This window comes from Silene latifolia, chromosome Y, assembly GCF_048544455.1.
Source record: "Silene latifolia isolate original U9 population chromosome Y, ASM4854445v1, whole genome shotgun sequence".
NCBI classification, from domain to species: Eukaryota; Viridiplantae; Streptophyta; class Magnoliopsida; order Caryophyllales; family Caryophyllaceae; genus Silene; species Silene latifolia.
Window position 1 is genome coordinate 360,445,558 of NC_133538.1, and position 12,865 is coordinate 360,458,422.

Sequence of the window (12,865 nt, forward strand, 5' to 3'; positions counted from 1 at the left end):
AACAAATAACGACGCTGAATACGAGGCCCTATTGTTAGGACTCCAATTGGCCTTAAAATGCAAATCAACCACATCAAGGTGTATAGTCACTCCCAACTGATTGTCAACCACGTGAATAACGTGTATACGGCTAGGGATCTTAAAATGGTAGCCTACCTGGAAGTGGCGAAGGAGCTAAAACTGCGCTTTGCCTCCTTCCACATCTAGCAGATACCAAGGGACCAGAATGTTGAAGCAGATGCGCTTGCCACCCTTGGAGCAGCCTTCGCTCCAGGGGTAGTGGGTTTTATACCATTCATCCATGTCATGAAACCTGCCGTACGCCAGAATGAACAGCAGAATGCCAGTAAGGCTGCAACCACCCAGTGGACATACGAAGCGGGGATACTGTGTACTACCATACCCCATATCAGATGACCTTGGAAGGACCCTATCTGAGGTGCTTGAGCATTGAGAAGGCACAGGCAGTAATGTGTGATATCCACAGTGGTGATTGTGGAAATCACACACGGGGTAGGAGCCTGTCCAATAAGACACTAAGACAAGGTTACTTCTGGCCTACCATGAGGAAGGACGCTATAAATTACGTCAAGAAATGCAAAGAGTGCCAAAGGCACGCTCCTGTCAGCCACCATCCAGCAGAACATATGCATTCTATCATCTCGCCTTGGCCTTTTATGAAATGGGGAACGGATATTGTGGGACCATTACCCCGTGCTTCTGGAAACAGGACGTACATGCTGGCAATGACGGACTACTTCTTTAAATGGATAGAGGCAGAAGCTTTCCCTTAGATCCTAGAGAAGCATGTGATATCTTTCAGCAAGAGGAACATAGTCAACGAATACGGCATCTCTTCAGAAATCATATGTGACAACGGGTCACAATTCATATCCAACAGAACAGAAAACTACTGCGCCAGGTGGAACATCAAGCTGTTTAAATCTACTCCTAGGAATCCACAGTCCAACGGTCAGGCAGAATCCAAAGTGGCAACAGGTCAAACACCATTCAGTCTGGTATATGGGGTCTGTTGGGAAATGTGTCCTCAACAATAGTGCGATCACATGATTTAAATATCATTATTAAATCTCATTTTAAGAATACATGTGGGATGTAATATTTTACAGTCAACTGGTCCACACATATCGGTAATGATTGGCTGACTAGAGTTTGACATTACTGTCGTGCGACGTGGGTAATCAGTTGATCCCCTTAGGTCATACCTATAGGGAAATACTCTTAATTGATTATTTAATTAATCGTATACCGATACGAGTTAATTAAATTGCTTAAAATTGACGGATGATTTTGTGAGTATAATTTACGTATCTTATAGTAAATATGATTAAATGAGACACGGTCTAAGTAATCGAATTATTTCATTGCTTAGATGAAATTATTGTTTACAGAAACAATTGAATCGGAATGAATAAATCATTATAAATACAGAATGTTGTAATTTATAATTTGGAAACATTTTGGCACGAGTAATTACGAATTACTAGTCAATTTGGTAAATGACATATTTTATGAGTATGTTGATTTTTAGTATGTTAAAAATACATTACATTGTGACATGTCATGTAACATGTTACATGTGACAAAATTGACAAATGACAAAATAAAATGGACCATCCATTTTATTATGAAAGTGCCGAAATTAGAGGGAGTATTGGGTTATTATTGTGTTTTTATATTAGTGGAAAACATAATTATTAAAGACTACCTACTAGCCTTGCAAGCCTAAGCTTTTGAGAAGAGCAAAACCAAAAGGTATTGGGCATCCTACCCAAGCCAATTTCGGTCAACCATATGAGAAAAGAAAAGATAGTTTTTCTTTTCAATTTTCATCATTTTTACATATACATTTTTCTAGTGTAAGAAATGTATCCTTCTCTACATCTTTTGAAATCTAGAGAAATAAAAACTCACATAATCTCCTCTCTTGACCGAAATATTCAAGAGTAAAATTACAATTTATATTGTGTCAATTTTATAGTAAAACTAATATTATTACTAGATCTAAATAATATTGGTTATTAAGAGATTCCTTGGGTATATGCTTTTGGGAGGAATTCTATATTTGAATCCTTGTTCTTCCATTTGGAGAGCTCAAGAATAAGTGAGCAGGAGAACTCACTTGTGCCCTTATATCCGAAAATCACAATGTAAGATGATGGTTTCTTCTTTATATTGTTTTAATGTTTGCATGCATAAGTTCCACCATTTAATTTTATGACAAATTAAAATAAAACATATATGAGTATGTTAGTATATAAGATCTACTTTTCCTTCAATCTGTATCAAGAGCCATGGTTGTTTGCATGCAAATCGGTTAAAAGTTTTTCCGAGTCATAAAGATTAACATATAAAACTTGTATAATTTGTGTTATTATGATATATCACAAAATTAATTTTTGCATGTTAAAGTTTCTGATCCTAAAATGTATTTAGGATATTTTGGTTAATTTATGGATTTTATTGTTCATTTTATATAATATTGGCATTAAAATGTGATTTTTATGATAAAAATGTCATTTTTGGATATGTTTTCACATATATTATTTTTAGATGATCTGGAAATTTTCATAATTTTATGAGTTCTTATGCTCGAAAAATGGATTTTTCATGATAAAAATCGGATTTAAGTGAAAAACAGGTTAATATGAGATAAATTTCGAATCTGGTCATAGAAATTTAATATGTTGTCACATGAAATTTTACAAGATGTGTGTAAAATAATTGGCTATAAAAAAGTCTTTTTGCATGATTTATGGATTTTTAAAGAAAAATTGCATGAATAGTGACATTATTAGTGAAAAATTAATAGAACATAATCTATGACTAAGGAAAAACGTCTAATGTTGCATTTTATTATATTTTTCAGATCTAAAATTGAAAAGTTAATGAATATAATTTTTCCATGTTTTTATGATTATTTTATTAAAAAATCGATAAACCGCAACATTGTTTTTCCGAAAAATTTCGAAATTTTTAACCTAAGTTTTTAAAAATTATGAGTGTCATGGTATTTTTCCAGAATGTTCATGAGTTTAAATTTTGAATTTTGAATTTATTTGAAATTTTGTGATTTATTTGAAGTTTATAGCTTATTTTTGTAAATTTTAGTCCATTAATGAACAATTTTATAAATATGAGTTAATTATGGTCAAATTATTAGTGAAGACTAAATTTTGAGTCCTAAGAGGTTAGGGTAATTAACTTATGCATAAATATGAATTTATGTAATTTTTGTGATTGTAAAATGTTGAAATCACGCAAATCCGTAAAAACCGAGTAATATACGATATTGGCTAATTAAAGGCGATTTAGCATAAAATTGAGCATGTTCATACATATTATAATGCTGCATTTTCTTTATGATTGTCATAATTTTAATTTATGTAATTTTTGAATTATGTAATTTTACTTAGTATGGCCTTAGATTTAATTGGTATTTCCCGAAATGTATGGGAATATCGATTCGGTTGTAATTTTATTGTGATCTCGTATCACCGTTTTGTAATTTAATAGATTTATTTTATTTTAGTTACAAATGTATAATAGGAAATTATGTAATTTATTATGTAATTTTATTCATTCCGGAGTTCCCAAAGATGGATTTCTTCAAGAATGGCGATACATAAAGACGGTGTTACCTCGAGATGCGTGCCACAACCGAAGTTCAAGGGACCAATGGAGTTGGTTTCCGAATATGTAATAGTTAAATAGTTTTTCTATTTTAGGAAAGGCCATACTAGGATTTATTTACTTTTATGCTTGCATTTTATTTTATGTCGCATGCATCGCTAAATCGCCATAACTAAAACATGCATCTTCTTTCATCGAGTTTATCGACCGTGTCAATTAAAATTATCGTAGTTCACCGCTTTAGTCACTTAAAACGTGATAGATAATAAATTGACATGACCTCTCGCTAAAATAAACAATTGAGACATAGCCTTACCAAATAGTAGAAACCATGAAAACCTATTTCGCGAGGGAGTGCACTCGGCTACCCCGGGGTACAAACCTTGTTACGTAGGGGAAGTGGGTGATAAATGTCTATCCACCGAATTCATGTTGATGATGGTTTCATCGGCTACCCCGTGCCTAAGTTAATGTGGGTTTGGATAATGGACACATTTATTCGAAATTTGGATTGAACTCAACAAAAGTTATTGATAAGGGTTTCATCGGCTACCCCGTGCCCTTGTTGATGTGTTTTGGGCTATAGATAAACATTAAAGTAATTTTATCAACCAAGAGTTCTAAAAGTAGAATCGATTAAAAGGTTAATCCACCGAGTTATATTGATAAGGGTTTCATCGGCTACCCCGTGCCCAAGTTAATATGAATTTGGGTCTTGGAATCATTTATCATAGTTGGGTAGAGGTCACTATGTAAATGCTTTACTTGTTATTTACAAGCATTAATATAATGATAAATGTTTTGTTTTCACTATTCCGTTATTATATTGTTCTATTTCTTTACCACAATTCATATATGATATCATTTCGATTTTTGATTCAAATCTCCATTAAAACATCGTAACTAAAGATAAATATGAATTTGCTTCTAAAACCTCAAATGAACCATTGCTAAGGATCTCTGTAAAGAGTATAGATTAAAGTTATTCATTATCAAACAGGTTTTTGATTCTTGACTAACATGTCTACTTACAATGTATTGTTTCACATATGCTTAATTAAATTAAGTACCTTGAAGCGATAAATTGTTTTCGTGATTAGATTTTCAGAATTCGTAATTGACCAAAATAACGCAACCACTTCAATGAAAGTTTTAAGACTAAAACGAACAAATGAAGAGTAATCTTCATGAATTCAATTTTGCTTCTCAAAGCAAAGACTCATTGAAATGAGTGGGAGCATTCTCTTAAACCGTTAAGATGAGGACGAGGTTCAAGAGGTAAAGATTATAAAGGAATTGATACAAGGTAATGTTAAAGGTAAAGTTGTTGAGAATGACGATACTAAACCTATCAATCCCAACCGATAAAGTTTCCATTGTCTTAAATGTTGGACACGAGAAAGGAAACTACCCCAAATTATTGAAGAATCAACAAGTTAGTTGTGGGACATCTAATGGGATCTTTTTCTTTAAATGTTTATTTGATTAAACATAAATTTTGCTAGTACTACTTCGTCAATATTAGAAACCGGTGGTGGTTTTCATCATTATGTTTGATACATGGGATGATTAGAATATGACGACTAGCAACAATGAAGTCAAGAGATAGAGTCATTGTGTACTAAATCTAGTTTTCGGGTTTGGAGTTGTACTTAATTGTGACTATTAAGTACATAAACTCTAAATAAGAATACAATATGTTAAAGATACAAAGAGGTTTCACTTTTGTGACCCTATACACCATGATTTGATGAATGGCTAGCCCATCATCAAGGTGATTATATTCTAAACCAAACTAGAATGATATATCATGAAGATGATGCAAGACTCAAATTGGTAACCCAAGATTAAACCTCAAATTTTGAATGATGAACGCAAAGAGTTATCGAGTACTCTTGAAACCATTAGATTGTTAATGGTATATGCGTATCTTGTATTCAAAGCAAGATAACTCGTACCTTTTGGTTGAAAAGGAGATCGAGGTTATAAATCATCAATCCAAAATAGTTTGATCATCATCTTTTACCAACGATTTAAGTTGACACTAGTGTGTTCACTTAATAAGGTAAATAGAGAAATCTTTGAAGAAGTTCAAGAGTTCAAGGAATCACGATTTAGTCGTGATGGGATTATCAAAGTGAAGACTTTGATATAAGCCAAAGGAAATGTGATATAGTATCACAAGTTAATCTCTCATAGCACGCATTATGAAATAATGTGTGGATGGATAAGAAATTAAACGCTATTCGATATGGTTTGGACTTCAATCAAGTTACTTTGAGTTACTTGATACTTTTGGGGATTTTATCATTTTGTCTAGATTATTTTTCCACTAAATCGAATCATATGAGATATGAAATGGTAAGGGTACCATGTTTGTAAGTTTTCACAAGAAACAAATGCTCATTTTTCCCTTTTTAATTATCACGAGTACGACGGGTTTGCGGCTCGTGAAGCTGTCTTTCTAAAATACAAGTTTATTCTAGAAGACAGAGTGGGAGAAATTATTCAAGAGCCACAAAGAATGCCACAGGGAATGTTATGTCGCAAGAAACTGGTCTTTCTTGGCTACATGAGACGTTTTGTGTAAGACATTGTTTCTTCAAAACCTAGGAGGTTAAATTCGTCACTTGTTAAAAATGATGAATTCATGTTACTTTTAAGAAAGTAAAGAGCTTATAACTTACAAAAGAAATTGTTTGATTCAAGTTGATTACTTCTAGAAAGTAATGAACATATGACTTACATAAGAGAGTTTAAGACACAACTCAATACAAGGCTTAGAGCCATGAAAATACGAAATAAAAGGCTTGATTAGTGACAAAGAGTTTTGCACTAATAGAGAGATATTTCAAAGCTTGATTGGTGGCAAAGGGTTTTGCGCAAATTGAAATGCTTAAGTCTATTTGGATCTTCTTAGGGATTGTGTTTCATTATGAGGTTATGAAATACATATCGAGTGAATCTAAAACCCACTTCTTCAATAGAAGGAATGTATTCAATACATATCATGAGTTTAGTAGATTCTTGCAATTCTAAGATAATGTGAAACTTAAGAGAGGGTCTTAAGTAGGACATCAATGAGTTAGAATCAACATTTTGATCATGTGATAAAACATTTCTCGATAAGTCGAGAAGTTGTGTTTATACATGGAGTTTAGTGGGAGTTACAGAATTTTTTTTAATTAGTCCAATATGTGGATGACATATTGATCATTGAGAATGATTTAAGACTTTTGGAGTATTATAATACATCTTGAATATCCGGATTTATGAAGATAAATCCACATGATATTAGCGTCAGTAAGAAGTCTTATGTTGATAAGATTCATGACTAGTTCAATTAAATTGAACATATTTGATTGATTCCATTTGCTTCCGCTGCCGAATCAATTAAAAAGAAATGATGTATAACACTTCATATGCTTTGAGTATGATGAATTGTTTTCAAAATCGAATTTAAGTAATCTTTACCTAGTAAGCCATAAAGATTACCCTTAAGTGCTTGCAGAAGCATTAAGGAAGTAAAGCAAAGTGTTTATGATGCAATTTTGTGTAAGGGTGTTACACAAGTGACAATTGACAATTGAGATTGCGCATGGTTTCCGACAAAGCCATAATCAAAACACATTAGGATGGTTAAGATACCATTGTGGCAATGTTAATAAAGAAGTAGATTTTCTAGAATCGTTCTAGGCAATAAAGAACAATGAGAGATATTTATAACGGAAATTGAGTACACTTGCAATCATGAGATGTGCAAGAGGATGAGTCCCGCACACTGTGAAAACAGTGGGAGCCATTCTTGGGCTAAAGGGCCTATGTCTTGATTGGATCTCGACACGTACTCAGAAAGTTTTGTAATGCAAATGTATACATTACAAAGGAAAACGAGTATGTAGTAGGGTTGAGTAAGGTACAAGAAATTGATAAAACCTACTAACCAAAGCCTTCTCAAAGGCTAAACATGATGAGTCATGTCATTTCAATTGAGTTGAAATCAACAACTACATACAAGGTCAAATTAGATTATAGAATATGAAATAGTAATCAGGCATTGACTATTCATATGTGATAATCGCATTTGTCGTTCGAGTTTTACTTTAAAACTCTTTTATTATACTTTGTTACATCGAAACGGGTTGTAGAGACAACATTGAACCCCGTTAAAGTGAACACGGATTAGCATTGTATTCGCCCATAGTCACTTGTATGAGGTGACGTCTCGAAGTGACTAGAGTGTGATGCGATTGATGGCAAGTTCAATTGCCATACAGTCATGTGAGATGAGTAGTCGATCACATAGGCAGATTGTTAGGAACATTTTGTCGAGCCTTATGACCGCTTATAGAGTTCTGGAAATTTATATAGCCTGGTCGTGGCGAGAGCTACTATAGTATTCTAATGAGTCGATTCTTTTGACTAAAGACTATTCACCTAAGATGGCACAGTTTCGGATTAACTTTGATTTGTGTTACTACGACCTTCATAAATGGGGTCAAATGGGCATATTTTGGGTTATGATGGCTGTGGCTAGTCGAAGGGAATGAGTGCGATAGGAATTGTCCACCCCCTTGTCAGGGTTAAAACAATATCTCAGGGCCACTCGAGGAGTAATGAACTGGAAATGCGTGGCCACGCTCGGAAGGTATCTATGATAGATAAATCCGGTCAATCAGTTATTCTCCAGATCGAGGAAACCACTCTCGATATGATCACTTGCAAGTACGACCTAAAAGACACCTTGCATTGAGTGGGAGATAGTAATAGGACAAGAGAATTGGTGACGCACACTTGTCGAGGACAAGTGGGAGATTGTTGGGAAATGTGTCCTCAACAATAGTGCGATCACATGATTTAAATATCATTATTAAATCTCATTTTAAGAATACATGTGGGATGTAATATTTTACAGTCAACTGGTCCACACATATCGGTAATGATTGGCTGACTAGAGTTTGACATTACTGTCGTGCGACGGTGGTGATCAGTTGATCCCCTTAGGTCATACCTATAGGGAAATACTCTTAATTGATTATTTAATTAATCGTATACCGATACGAGTTAATTAAATTGCTTAAAATTGACGGATGATTTTGTGAGTATAATTTACGTATCTTATAGTAAATATGATTAAATGAGACACGATCTAAGTAATCGAATTATTTCATTGCTTAGATGAAATTATTGTTTACAAAAACAATAGAATCGGAATGAATAAATCATTATAAATACAGAATGTTGTAATTTATAATTTGGAAACATTTTGGCACGAGTAATTACGAATTACTAGTCAATTATGTAAATGACATATTTTATGAGTATGTTGATTTTTAGTATGTTAAAAATACATTACATTGTGACATGTCATGTAACATGTTACATGTGACAAAATTGACAAATGACAAAATAAAATGGACCATCCATTTTATTATGAAAGTGCCGAAATTAGAGGGAGTATTGGGTTAATATTATGTTTTCATATTAGTGGAAAACATAATTATTAAAAACTACCTACTAGCCTTGCAAGCCTAAGCTTTTGAGAAGAGCAAAAACAAAAGGTATTGGGCATCCTACCCAAGCCAATTTCGGCCAACCATATGAGAAAAGAAAAGAGAGTTTTTCTTTTCAATTTTCATCATTTTTACATATACATTTTTCTAGTGTAAGAAATGTATCCTTCTCTACATCTTGTGAAATCTAGAGAAATAAAAACTCACATAATCTCCTCTCTTGACCGAAATATTCAAGAGTAAAATTACAATTTATATTGTGTCAATTTTATAGTAAAACTAATATTATTACTAGATCTAAATAATATTGGTTATTAAGAGATTCCTTGGGTATATGCTTTTGGGAGGGATTCTATATTTGAATCCTTGTTCTTCCATTTGGAGAGCTCAAGAACAAGTGAGTAGGAGAACTCACTTGTGCCCATATATCCGAAAATCACAATATAAGATGATGGTTTCTTCTTTATATTGTTTTAATGTTTGCATGCATAAGTTCCACCATTTAATTTTATGACAAATTAAAATAAAACATATATGAGTATGTTAGTATATAAGATCTACTTTTCCTTCAAGGTCGAGGCAGTTATTCCCTCTGAGGCGCAAATACCGACGCATCGATATGCCAATGCCACCGAAGAGAGGAACCAGGTAGAAATGGCCAGCAGCCTGGATACCATTGATGAGCTAAGAGCCAGCGCGAAAATCAGGATGGCAGCCTACAAACAGACAGCAGCCAGGAGTTACAACAAAAACGTAAGACTGAGAACACTGCAGGTAGGGGACCTGGTACTCAGGAAGGTATTCCCAAACACCAAGAATCAGAGTACAGGTAAATTCGCCTAAAACTGGGCAGGTCCCTACCGCAAAGAAGGCATCATGGGCAATGGGGCATACAAGTTGGAGACTATGAATGGGGAAGATGCCCCTAGATCCTGGAACATCATTCACCTTAAAAAGTATTATGTCTGAGATTCCAGGTGCGGGACCCAGGAGTTCCAACTCCAAAAGGTGCATCCCAGGACCCTTGAATCCTAGCATTCAGTACTCCAGAAACCCCAGAACCCGCTTGCTGGAGCCACATCTCACTCTTTCATACGGTACATACGCAAAGAACTAATCATTTTGTTTCGTACCACCTGACTGTACTGAAAGATCATAGATCCTAATTAGACACTCTAATCAAATGTCAAATTATCTCATAACTTGAGTTTATGTGATCTATGTAACATGAATGCAGTATAAAATCATATTAATATAAAAGAAGAGGAAAACAATTTTCCATACGTTGAGAAATGGTAGTATTTGGGCACAACCAAGATCACCCATCTTGGTTGTTCTTGAGCTTAAAATAAATGGCAAGATCCTCCATCTTCAAGTGTCCAAAATAGAACACCTCCTTTCTTAAGCACCCAAGAACTTACCCAACAACCTTACTAATATTAACTAGATATTAATAAGATTACCCTTAATAATATGTAAATATTACTAACAATCTTAGTAATAATTTTGTCTACTAACATCTTAGTAAATTATGGTTTTAGAGAGAAAGACCAACAAGTTTTTCACATGCAAATACACAAAATAAAGTAGTGTGTAAAATATGAGCAATTGTTGGTCCATAAAGAGGAGGAAAACCGGGGGAGTTGGTGGAGTGAGGGAGTGTACTTGTTTTTATTTTTGTCCAATCTTATATCACATGCAAATGATCATAAGATGACTTATGGATGAAACAACAAGTAAAGTGAAATGATTATGTCTATAATCATCCACTACACTCCATTTACACGGTCCAATGTCCCATTTACGGGTTCATTTTGGTTATTATATTTGTCGCACAAATACGTGTAAATTTTATTTAAACATCGTATCATGTTTAAATGTTTCCAATTAATTTCATCTTAATCACTCCGTAAATATATGTGTACCGCTCCACATATAGTTTACGAACCAATACTAATCACATTAGTCAATTAGTACTAATTTAATAATTAACTACTTAATCATTAATTCCCGTCTCAAATAATTTACTATTTAATTATCGCATAATTAAATAATAATTTCCTCACCTCGAGTTCACAACTCGATATCTCTCTAAATCAATCTAATCGACTTATCTTAGTCATTTTATCAAGGGACTAATTTAAATTGAATCTCATACAATTAATTACCTTTCGTGTTGGGGCTCGTTCCTTTAGGTGTGACCGAAAGGGATCAGCTGAACACAGCCGTCTCACGACAGTAACGTCAAAGCCTAGTTGGCCAACCGTTACTGATATACGTTGATCAGCTGACTAGTATTGCCAATGAATATCCCATGCATATTCCTTAATGAGATTTAATAATATTATCTCGCACTATTGTGGAGGACAAATACTCCAACAATCTCGCACTTGTCCGAGACAAGTTGTATGATGATTATAACACACAATTGTGGATAAGTCCTTATCCCAACAATATCCTTCTTGTACTCTACATGGGTGTGTTACCGATTCTCTTGTCCGTTTTAACACAATCTCCCACTCAATGCAAGGTGTCTTTCAGGTCGCACATGCACATGACCATAACGTGAGTGGTTTTCTCGATCGGGAGTGTGACTACCTAAAATACTCCGTATTTATGGTCTTGGGGGTACTCTATCGAGTAGCCCTTACTCTGTCGAGTAAGGGTATGTTGCAGAATAAAATAGTTTCTGACCTGTTGGGCACTCGATCGAGTAGCTGGGGCACTCGATCGAGTAGGGGGGTACTCGATCGAGTACCTTGGGTACTCGATCGAGTGTCCGGTTTACGGGGAGTTTTTCGCGGGTTTTGTTAATTATGCGATTAGGGTATTTAAACTTAATCGTCGTTGTTTTAATTCACTTTTACCAAAACCTAAAACCTCTTTAAGAGAAAAGCGATCATCATCTTCCTAATCGCATCCTTAACAATTCCCTGGAGTTCGGACGGTCGGTTCGTATCGTAGTTCGTGTCGTTGGATTCCTTGCGTCAAGGGTAAGCTTTTGATATAATTTATATAATGTTTTGCTAGGTTTGGTCAAACCCTAATTTAGGATTTGGGGGTTTTATGAATAGTAAGTAATTGGTAGCCTTTATGTGTTATATGTTAGGAGGAGAATTCGTAGAAGAGGCGTTTTGAGACAATTTGTAGATACCGTCTGCGTGTTGTGCTTTCCAGGTAGGATTTCCTACTCAGTATTAGTCCCATAATGGGATATTGGTGATGTGCTGTAGTTAGTTGTTTGATATGATAATTGTGATTGTGATTGTGATTGTGATTGGTTTCTATGGCTCTCGAGATGCGTTCTCGGCTGAGTGGGGTCACTTGCGGGAGTGATCTCACGCCCTAGTTTCGCCCTTCGTGGAACCCGCCACGAAAGGGGATGTGCACATTAATGGACAGGGTTATCGCTCGTACGATGAGCGGGGCTTAGGTGGGAACGGCTGCGGTCCCCCAGCGGCGGTGGTCCAAAGGTGGACGATCGATATTGAGATGATGGGAGTTGGTGGTGTGTGTGTGTGTGTTCGGCTGTCTGTTTGTCTTATTGTTGTTATCTATATTGATTGTGTGATTAGTACTGACCCCGGTGTTGTTTTGTAAAACCTGCGGTGATCCATTCGGGGATGGTGAGCAGATATTGAACAGGTATAGAGATGATATCTTTGGGATAGGCGGGATGGCCACGACATGACGATAGA